Consider the following 11,053-nt stretch of genomic DNA (forward strand, 5'->3'; position numbering starts at 1 on the left):
AACCTCATATGCATGCGAAAGCTGGACAGTGAATAAGGAAGACCATAGAAGAATTGATGCTTTTGAGTTATGGTGTTGGAGAAGAATATTGAAAGTGTCATGGGCTGCCAAAAGAACTAACAGACCCGTTTTGGAAGAAGTGCAGCCAGAGTGCTCCTCATCTTCATCTCTCATACTTTGGACGTATTGTCAGGAGGGAGCAGTCGCTGGAGAAGGATATCATGTTTGGTAAGTTGGAGGGTCAGAGAAAAAGAGGAAGACCTCCAACGAGATGGATTGGCCAAGTGGCAGCATAATTGGACTCAAGCGTGGCAACAGTAGTGAGTTTGGCCCAGGATCGGGCAGTGTTTCGTTCTGCTGTTAATAAGATCACTATGAGTCGGTACTGACTCAATGGCACCTAACAACAAGTATCACAAAACTGAGTTAGCAGCACTTAACATTGTTATTGTTGATGTCAATTGCCCTCTAGTGGGTCCCAACCCATAACGACCCTGTTTAGGGTTTCTGAAGAGTGGATGGTGGATTTGAACCCTCAACCTTGTGGTTAGAAGTCCAGTGCTTATCCTACAGGGCCACATCAGGACTCCTTAATATATATAATGGGTCTTTAAAAAGTTTGTGGAAAGATGCAATTAAAAGATAATGGATTAGGGCTGTAGTGAGGGACAATCCTTGCTACCCTGTAGCAATGATCAGATCTATTGTGATGGGGAGGGGGGAATTACTCCTGCAGCTTTCCTGACCTTTTCTCATCAATGCAGCGTTCAGTTTTCTTTAAAATTTCTACTGTTAAGCCCCCATGACTGTCCTGTGTTCATCAAGAAAATCTCAAGATTACACCCTTTGGAATCCCCCCCACAAAACAATCACCATAACTCTTTGTCAAGGATTTTATCTTACTTGGATCCACTGTCAACAATGCAAATGGAAGCAGCAATCAAGAAATCAACCTCTTTAAAGTGGAAGACCCCCAATGAGATGTATTGGCACAGTGGCAGCAGCAGTAGGCTCAAACATAACCACCGATTGTGAGGTTGGCATAGGACCAGGCAGTGTTTCATTCTGTTGTGCCTAGGGCAGCTTTGAACAAGTACCAACTTGATTGCACTTAATAACAACAACAAAATGTTAAAAAGCAAAGATGTCACTTTGAATACATGGGTGTAGGTATGTCTGACCCAAGCCATAGTGTTTTCCATCTCCTTGTATGCATATGAAACTAGACAAATGAATAAGGAAGACCAAAGAACGGATGCATTTAGATTATGTTGTTGGCGAAAAATATTGAAAGTACCATGGACTTACAGATGAATAAACAAATCTATTTTGAAAGAAGTACAGCCAGAATGCTACCTTGGACTTTGTCTCATCATGTACTTTGAACATGTTTTCCAGAGAGACCACTCCCTAGAAAAGCACATCATGCTTGGTAAAGTATACAGGGTCATAGTGACTCTGTATAGTATTTCCCAAGAGCGGCTGCTGGGTTTGAACCACCAACATTGTGGTTAGCAGACCAGTGCTTATCATACAGTACCATACTAGGACTCCACAAGTAGAACATTGTGAAAAAAATGGAAGACCCTTAACAACATGGATTGGCAGAGTAGATGCAACAGTGGGTTCAAATATGGCAATTGTGAGGGTGGTGCAGGACCAGGAAGTGTTTCATTCTATTGTTCATCAGGTCACTATGAGTCAGAACCAACTCAACACCACCTAACAACAGCATAACCTTCTGAGCTGACCTCTCTGACTTGAATTAATCTTTGAAGTCTTCTCACCCTTTCTTAAAATGCTTGATTCATCTAAAAACTGTTGTTTTGTATGGGGCAGTGTTCCCATAAACTTGTTGCAAAGCTTCAGTGATTTGGGAAAATGTCCAACTTGAGTAATATTTTATAAAAATTTTATATTAGCCCTGACCTCAATTATTTTTTACCCACTAGCTTCCCCCCTTTTTAAAGTACCCTAACGAGACTAAGATGATTGTATTACTGAGAGAATTGTAGCTATCATCCATTGATCCCAGAGACATGTCAACATGAACAAACATAAATAAACCCTGGCATGGATGAACTGGAAACCTAGTAGCAATACTATTTGACTTACCCTTATATGTATGCATGGGTTGTTATTGCTGTTACTGTTGTTAATTGTCATCAAGTTGGTTCTGACTCATAGCAATCCTATTGTGTACAACAGACTGAAACACTGCCCAGTCCTATACCATCCTCCCAATCTTCACTAGGTTTGAGTCCATTGTTGAAGCTACTGTGTTAATCCGTTTCAGTTAGAGTCTTCAAGAATATATTCATATTTTCACTTACCTGCATTAGATCCTTAACTGAAACGGAATATATACATATATATAGTCGTTAAGAGCCATTGAATGGTTTCCAACTCATAGCAACCATGAATAGGGTTTCCAAAGACCAGCTGGTGAGTTGAACCGCCAGTCTTGTGGTTTGCAGTCCAGTGTTTGTCCTGTATAGATATGTGAGGGGGCTTCAAAAAGTTTGTGGGAAATTCCATTATCTTTTAATTCTATTTTCCTATGAATTTTTTTAAGTCCCTCATACTTTCACCCATACTTCATTCTTTTAATTTATCACACACATACACACACACAAAAAGCTGTGAGCAAAGAAACTACAAGTGGATATTATGGAATTATATTTAATAGGAAAACTTAGAAACAATCTGAAAATTAAAAAATAAATTGGTTCAATTATGGTATAGCCATGTAATAGAATTTTCTAGAATATCAATAAAATTTATATTTGGAAGTTTCTTTTTACAAGCCCTCTCAGAGCACTCTGTAATCTCCCCCAAACAACTCAGTGAAATAGACAACTCATTTTACAGATAAGCAACATGAGACTCAGACTTTACCAAGAACTCCAAGTAGTGATTTCTAGATTCCAGGTGTGTTTGGCTTCTAGTCTGTCTCATTTCCATAGTCTCTTTAAGAGATATAAGAATGTGGTGGGTGTCTTAAATTGAAAACAATGGCTATTATAAATTTAAATCAGTTTTTAACATAACAATGTTTCACACAAAAAAATACTTAATGAAAATGTGAATTTTATGTCCATTTATCATCCAATTGAATAGTAAACTTGCAAATTGTAAATATATATTACAGAGTAAAACAAAGACCAGACTTAAATAAACTTCAGTATTTTTATACACTTCCTAGAAATTAACACATGAATTCTAGTATATGTTCCTCTAGAGAACTCTGTTGTCTGTTTTACTTTGAGAACCAACTTTAAAAATAACAATAATTCTGTACATTTCAGCGTGTTATTTTCCTATTTGTGTAAATCCTAATAACAAAATATTCAGATTAAGAAACGTAGGTACTCTGAAGATGGTAGGAGTAGGCAGACATGCTGAACAGACCTTCTGCAACAAGGACATGGGAGACCAAGTGAAACACAATTGGTGATCCTGGAACTTCAGATGATAGGACAGAAAGGACGAAGTGCCAGTTGGAAGAGGAAACTGAATAGAAGCAGTGACAAAAAATACAAGCAGGTGATTTGCTGGCTGACCCGGAGTGGTATGGTCATCTTCAGCTTTTGCAGGTGGCTGGTGATACAGTGGCCTCAAGCCATAGAAGATGGTTTGAAGTTGGTGATGAGGGAGTACAGTTCTCCCTTGCTTGCCACACTCTGCTGGTGGGAAGGGAAAGGGAGGAAGGAAATGGCCAGAGTCCACCTTCATCAACCAGGGGATTTCTAACACCCTCTTCCTACATAACCTCTACTCTGCCTGGGGTTGGGCTCTGACTAGCCCCATGTCTGCAGGCACATGGACCCACCCTGAACTATTCGTTCACACTTCCAGTCTCTATCACATCCACCAGGAGACAGATGGTGAGTGCCTGAGAACACACCACCATTTATATTTAATCATCAATTGAATATAAATATAACAACACCACAATGTCTCAGAGAAAACAGACAATTTCACAAAGAAACAAGACAGAGTGCCTCAAACAAGTGACTAAAATAGAGACAGAAAATATGTCAGAAATAGTATCAGAACTACTTGATAAGGAATTTTTAAAAATAATATATGTATACATTCAACAGATTGTGAAAACATCACAGATGAAATCAAGGAAGGAGAGTTCAGGGGAAACACTACAAGCACTAAATGAAGTTCTAGGCTTAGCCTAGACCTAGTCACAGTTCTAACCCCAACTCCATACTCCTACCTCCTCACCACCAGAAAATAATTTAAAAGAGAGAGAGAGAGAAAGAAATGTCAGCATTCTGATGACCAGCTTTTGAACCTTTCTTCAAAAAAACCAGGAAGACACTATTTGTATCTTTGAGTAATGATTCACTGATTAAGAATTCAGAACCAAGATTTTAGTTCAATTGCATTTCCATTCTTGAGTAATTATTAACATATTCCTGAAAGATTTGAAGACATATTTTAAATGCATGAAAATTCTAAGACTCAAAATTCACCAAATATTCCAAATCCAGAGGTTAGAAGAAAGAACTGAATCATTATGCATTTCATTATTCTGAAGTTGTGAATCACAAGGGCTGTACCTTTAACATTTATTTTAGTGTGCTTCAGTCATAGAGTAATTTTAAATACTATTATGTAAAAATTCAGTCACTGTGATTCTTCACCATGATTTTAACTTGTATGAAAATAACCAGCAAGATGCAGCATGCATAATTTGTTAGAACCCACCTGGTGTGGTGCTGTGGATTAAATCGCTGAACCACAAGGTCAGTTTGAACCACAGGTCAGTGGTTCAAACTCACTAGTCACTTCTTGGAAACCCTGTACGGAGTCACTATGAGTCAGAACCGACTTGATGGTGCTTAATAACAACCTCTATTATGGTTAACTTATAACAGGCTTCTTTGTTATCAAATTGACTAACTATTTCAAATGATTTGAGATGAGCGGACTTAGATCTATTTACTGTCAAACACATACAAACAGTTGATCTGTTATTAAAATTATAAGTAACACAAAAATCAAAAATTGTATGAATTACCTTTCACAGTTCTATTTCCTTGGGTAACATAAAATATAATTTCTTTTGAGGTCTGAAAGGGATTAAGAGAACTAGTGGTTTGTTCAAATAAAATATATATAATTTGACAAATAATATGAAAAAAATTAAGTACAATTTTTTAAGTACCTGACTAGACTTGGAAAACTGACCAAAAATATGACTCTTAACATACCATTAATAGAAATGAGATGACTGGGAAAGGAAGCTGACCAAATATAATATCAAGTGACTGAGTTCCTGCTGGACCTGTTGAGTTTAAGATCATTTACAGGACTGTCACATTGTGACATCCTATTTTGTTTTATGTGAACGATGCCACTAGAAGTTGTGCAATACTGGCCTAATTTGTTGGGTACCTAGATGGAGGTATCCAGCAAGTGGCTGGACTTACGAGGCAAAATTTCAAGAAAAATATGAGGGTTTGAATCGTAACTATAAGGTCACTGAAATAAGAAATGAAGTCATGGGTATCAATGGTATTGCCCATGGAGAGATGGCAAAGAAAGTAAAGGGTCAGTTCTTGTTTACTGGGCAGGGGGAGGAGGGAAGGAGCAAAGACACACAAACATGTCTGTGAGCTTCCAGCTTGACCCAACTTTATGATGTCAGGACAGCTCCCTGTGACAGCTGAAACCACATAATGGTGGTTGGTGGTTATGTGCCGTGGAGTCGGAACCGACTCATAGAGACCCTGTACAGGGTTTCTGAGGCTGTAAATCTTGACGGGAGCAGAAAGCCTCATCTTTCTCCCGCGGAACAGCTGGTAGTTTCGAACTGCTGACCTTAAGTTTGGCAACCCGATTTGTAACCACTACACTACCAGAGCTCCACGAAACCACATAATAACCAGTCCTTAAAATACTCATGTTATTTACAACCTCAGTCCTCAACCTTTTGTCATTCTATTTCTCCTTTTCCCCACTTTCTATACTCATAACTTGCCTTCCCATTTATTGTTATTGTTGTGTGCCGTCGAGTTGGTTCCGACCCATAGTGGTTCTGAACAGGGTTTCCAAGGCTGTAAATCTTTACGGGAGCAGAAAGCCTCATCTTTATCCCGTGGAGCACTCGATAGTTTCAAACTGCTGACCTTGTGGTTTGCAGCCCGATTTGTAACCACTACACTACCAGAGGTCCTATTCATAGTCTCACCTTTATATCTTGGCAATGAAGTACTCAGCACTATTTTTCCAACATAAACTTTTTGCTGCTCTCATCTGCCTTAGTTTGAACTTCTGACAACACTGATAACCTAAGGACAATCCCACTATAGTCCGAGTCTTCATGCCTGAGTACAGGGCCTTGCATCAAATTTTCTTTAGTTCCGTGATTAGAACAAATAATTAACAAAGCTAGTATTATATATACAGTGCCACAGAAAGGAAAGAGTTTCAAGGATGGTCACATGGAAAGTGACTCCCTAGAGCTTACAAAATAACATTCCAAATTCTAGCCTGGATTTAAGGATTATGCACAATCAACCTTTCCAGCCGTAATGACTCGTATTTTCTCACAAGACACAATGTGTTAAATTCGACTACTTGTTCTTCACTGGGTATGTTTCATGTGCAAGGGCTTGTATACTTCTGCTCATGCTAGCAACAGAGACAGCTGATTTCTTATTAAATCTAGGCATATAAATGTGATCGAGTCAGACCTAATTATCAGATACTTTTGAAAGAAGGGGATCTCGGGTACCAATATTGGTCAGCTCCATAATACCCATTAAAGTATTCTAAGTGATCATAAAAGTAATTTTCCTCAAGAAAGATTGAGGGAAATAGAATCAGACAGGGACTAGGTCTATCCATTAGGTCAAACAACTTCACTCTAAAAACTGTGTAATCTAGGACTTCCAGCAACATGGCAGATTAGGCAGGGGCACTACACAAACCCTCTAACAACAAAGATATGAGAGGCAAAATTGAAACAGATGAAAATTCTGGCACCTCTAACTTCAGGAGAAAGGTTAGAGAGGTGGATGGAGTGCTTGCTGGGAGGAGAGGCTGAGCAGGGGTGGTGAGAGAGGGAGACTGACCGGTGAAGGGCTGGTCAGACTTGGCTCAACCATTTGTGAGCAGCTTTGGCAGTGGAGGGAGGCTTGACGGAGCAGATTCGCGAGCACTGCGATGCCACGGCACACCACCAACACCAGCACTGGAATGGTGCAGTTTCTTCTTTTTCCCATGTTCCTGGTGAGAAGTGTAGTCAGCTCCCACCTTCATGTGCCGCAGCACAGACCCTGATCTCTGGTAATTTGGTGCCTTGTGGTTGGGAGCCATGCTAGCAAAAGGTGGGGGCTGGCTGTGGCACTTTGGTGTGCCACTTTGGTGCCTAGATTCAGATGGGCTTGGCTTCAGACCTACAAAACTCTCAAAGCCACCAGATCAGCATTTAACCAATCACCCTGCCCCCAAGCTTACCTGTGGTCCTAACAGACACTGAAACCAGCTCCATCAAGGACCCCCAGGAGCTACTTCCAGATTGAGTGCCCTGAATGTAGATAACACTGAGGCCAATAGGAATTCTATCTAGGACCAGGAACTATTGCTGTCACATCCTTTCCACAAGCACCTTATGAACTCCTTGAATTGCAGGAACCCCCCAGAGACCTCCCCACTCCAGATCCAACAAGTGCACTATTTGTTTTTACTACTACAACAACCTCACAATGCCCCAGAGATAACAGACAATTTTAGCTCATATGAAGAAACAAGAAAGAATGGCTCAAACAAGTAACCAAGATGCAGAATCAGGAAGCATTTCTGAGGAAGAAAAGGTAATGGAGTTAACTGAAAAATAATTCAAAATAATGATAATTAGGTACCTTCAAAGGATTGATAAAAAGATCAAGGAAAGGAAAGAGAACAAAATTTTTAAAATTTAGAAGAATTCAGGAAAACTCTACAATAACAAACAGACAAAATAAATGCAAATTTTGAAACAATATAAAACCTGCAATTAGAAATCCAGAAGATTAGTACTAAGATCTCAGAAATGGGCAATACATTGAAAGGACAAAGGAGTAGATGTGAAGCAATGGAAGCCCAGATTAGTGAGCTTGAAGATAAATCTCTCAATACTAGTATGCTAGGAGAACAATAAAAAAATATATATAAGAAAAAATCTGAAGAAAGTCTAAGAGTTATGTGGGACACCATGAAGAGGCACAGCTTACAAGACAAACAATCGGAATTCCAGACAGGAAAAGACAAGCACAGAGAAGTGTCAAAGAGTGGTTGGAAGAAAAGGTCCCTAATACCATAAAAGATGAGAAGATAAGCATACAAGAAGCTGAATGAGCCCCAAACAGGACAGATCCCAAAAGAAAATCATCAAGACATACTGTAATCAAACTTTCCAAAATCAAAGACAAGGTTAGAATCCTGAGAGCAACTCAGGAAAAGTAAAAAGGTAATTACAAAGGAATACCAATAAGACTAAGCTCTGATTTCTCAGCAGAAACCATGCAGGCGAGAAGGCAATGAGATGACATGTACCAAACTCTGAAAGAAAAAAACTGCCAACCAAGAATCATATACCCAGTAAAGCAGTCCCTCAAATACAACAGCTAAATTAGGACATTTCCTGATAAACAGAAATTTTCAATGACCTGACCAACTTTGCAAAAAATGCTAAAGGATATTCTTTGGACTGAGAACCAACAACAGCGGACAGCAACCTGAGATTACCACTCATGGTAACACCACCCAGAAGTATTTCAAGTAAAACAAACCTACAAAACTGAAAATAGGGAGCCAGAAATATCAATGTTTAAAGTAGTCAACTACAAAGCAAAAAGATGGAATAATGTTGATACAAAACTTCCAAATGCCAAGGAAGTTAAGTAGATTTCATGATAAACCAGACTGTTTTGAGCAGGGGAAAAAACTAATATATTACAGGGTAACCTCAAAGAAAAATAATATATCTACCTGCACATCAAAATTAAAAGAGGAAAATCAGACAGACTTAGTAAACATTAACACAACAGAAATGAAAATGAAAAGAAAAATCACAAACAAAATGAACTCAGCATAGAAAAATTATGTAGAACAAAGAATACAGGAGCACCACAAAAAAATACACACACACAGAAAAATGACAACAATTAATGTGTAGTGGTTACAAATCGGGCTGCTAATCTCACGGGCAGCAGTTCGAAACTACCAGTTGTTCCATAGGAGAAAGATGAAGCTTTCTGCTCCCATAAAGATTTACAGCCTTGGAACCCCTGTACAGGGTTGCTATGAGTTGGAACCGACTCGACGGCACATAACAACAGCAACAACAAATTGATAATTACCATGAATGTAAATGGATTAAATGTACCAGTCAAGAGACAGAATCCTTCAATACACTGTCTACAAGAGACATATCAAAAAGATGGAGACAGCCAAAATGCCCATCAACAAAAGAATCATTAAACAACCTTTGGTACTTTCACACAGTGGAATACTATAAAACATTTGTTAAAATAATGATGAATATGTGAAACACCTCACAACAGGAATAAACCTGGAAGACATTATACTGAGTGAAATTAGTCAATCACAAAAGGACAAATATTGTGTGAGACCAATGGTGTAAAAAGTTTTAAAAAGAAGTTTTCTTGATAAAAGAAACAATTTATGATGGTTACATGGGTAGGGATAGGAGGCTGGGGGGGCGGCGAGGGGAAATTATCTACAAACTAGAAAGTAGACACATGTTAACATGTGTGATAGGGCAGTCAATATACAACAAGAAGGAGGTTAGCAGAGGGAAGATAAGGTAGCAGGAGACATAGCGGTGAATGCAATCATTAAAGTAAATAGAGGTAAATGCTATTAACTGTAGGTACTTAGAAGGGATTGTAACTATGTAGTGAAGCAAAGTGTATGGTTAAGTATATTGTTTATTGAGTGTAAAAATGATGATCTGCTTTGTAAACCTTCACTCGATTCACAATAAGAAGTTTGGGGGGTGGGGGAGACAACCAGGCCAGAGTAACGTATTACCATTAAGAAGAAAGAGCCAGGAGTGGAGCACATCAGTTACACCCAGAGTTCCTGTGCTGAGAACATCCTAGACTCAAGACACATGGAGATCTTCAAGGGATGCCAGGTCCACAGATGTTGAAAGAGTCAACAGAGAAAAAGAGAGAAAGAAAACATTCTCCTACAGTCAAACCTTCCTCTAGTCTTCCAGCTTCTTCCAGTGAGAGAATATATTTGTTTGTTCAGCCTAAATTAATTCATTAACGAAAGAAAGAAAACACATAATCTCATGAACATCAGTCTCCATGACCCTAGAACCAGAAGATTTAGATGGTTCCCGGCTACCATTACCAACTCTTCTGAAAGGAATTACATTAGAAGGTCCTGGATAGAGTGGGAGAAAATGTAGAACAAACATACATTAACATTATAGTATGCTAAACCTACTGGTCAGAAAGAGACTGGAGGAACCCGAGATTATGGCCCTTGCTCACCCTTCAGATCTGGAACTGAACTCACCCTCGTGGCTCAATTTTCAGCCAAGCACAGATAGGTATACAGAGGGGACCACAACACTAGTGGAGGTATGCACACCATAGAATGGTTCAACAATCAAGATCAAAGGGGCAGCATTTATTTACAGACAAAATTGAGAAGGGTTGGGAAAGAAGGTAGAATGGAAATAAGAATCACAGGGAGGAAGAGGAATAATTGATATTACATAGTAGGCACTGTAATCACTGAACTGAAATGAAGTATATTATCTATTGAATGTAAAGCTGATGGTCTGCTCTATAAACCTTCACTCAATTAACAACAAAAGTTTTGTGTGTTTTTTTTAATATGTGATCTGTGAATTTTATGGTATGTGAATGACCTCTCAATAAAACTGTTACAAGATAAAGAAATAGGTAATAGAGTATCTGTGTACAAATTTTCAAAGACTAGCAATCCATGAAAAAGTGGGATTGCAGAATATTGTTTGATTAGTAGCTGCTGTCCCTCTTATCCATTC

The sequence above is a fragment of the Chrysochloris asiatica genome, unplaced genomic scaffold, assembly GCF_000296735.1.
Source record: "Chrysochloris asiatica unplaced genomic scaffold, ChrAsi1.0 scaffold00083, whole genome shotgun sequence".
Classification (NCBI taxonomy): domain Eukaryota; kingdom Metazoa; phylum Chordata; class Mammalia; order Afrosoricida; family Chrysochloridae; genus Chrysochloris; species Chrysochloris asiatica.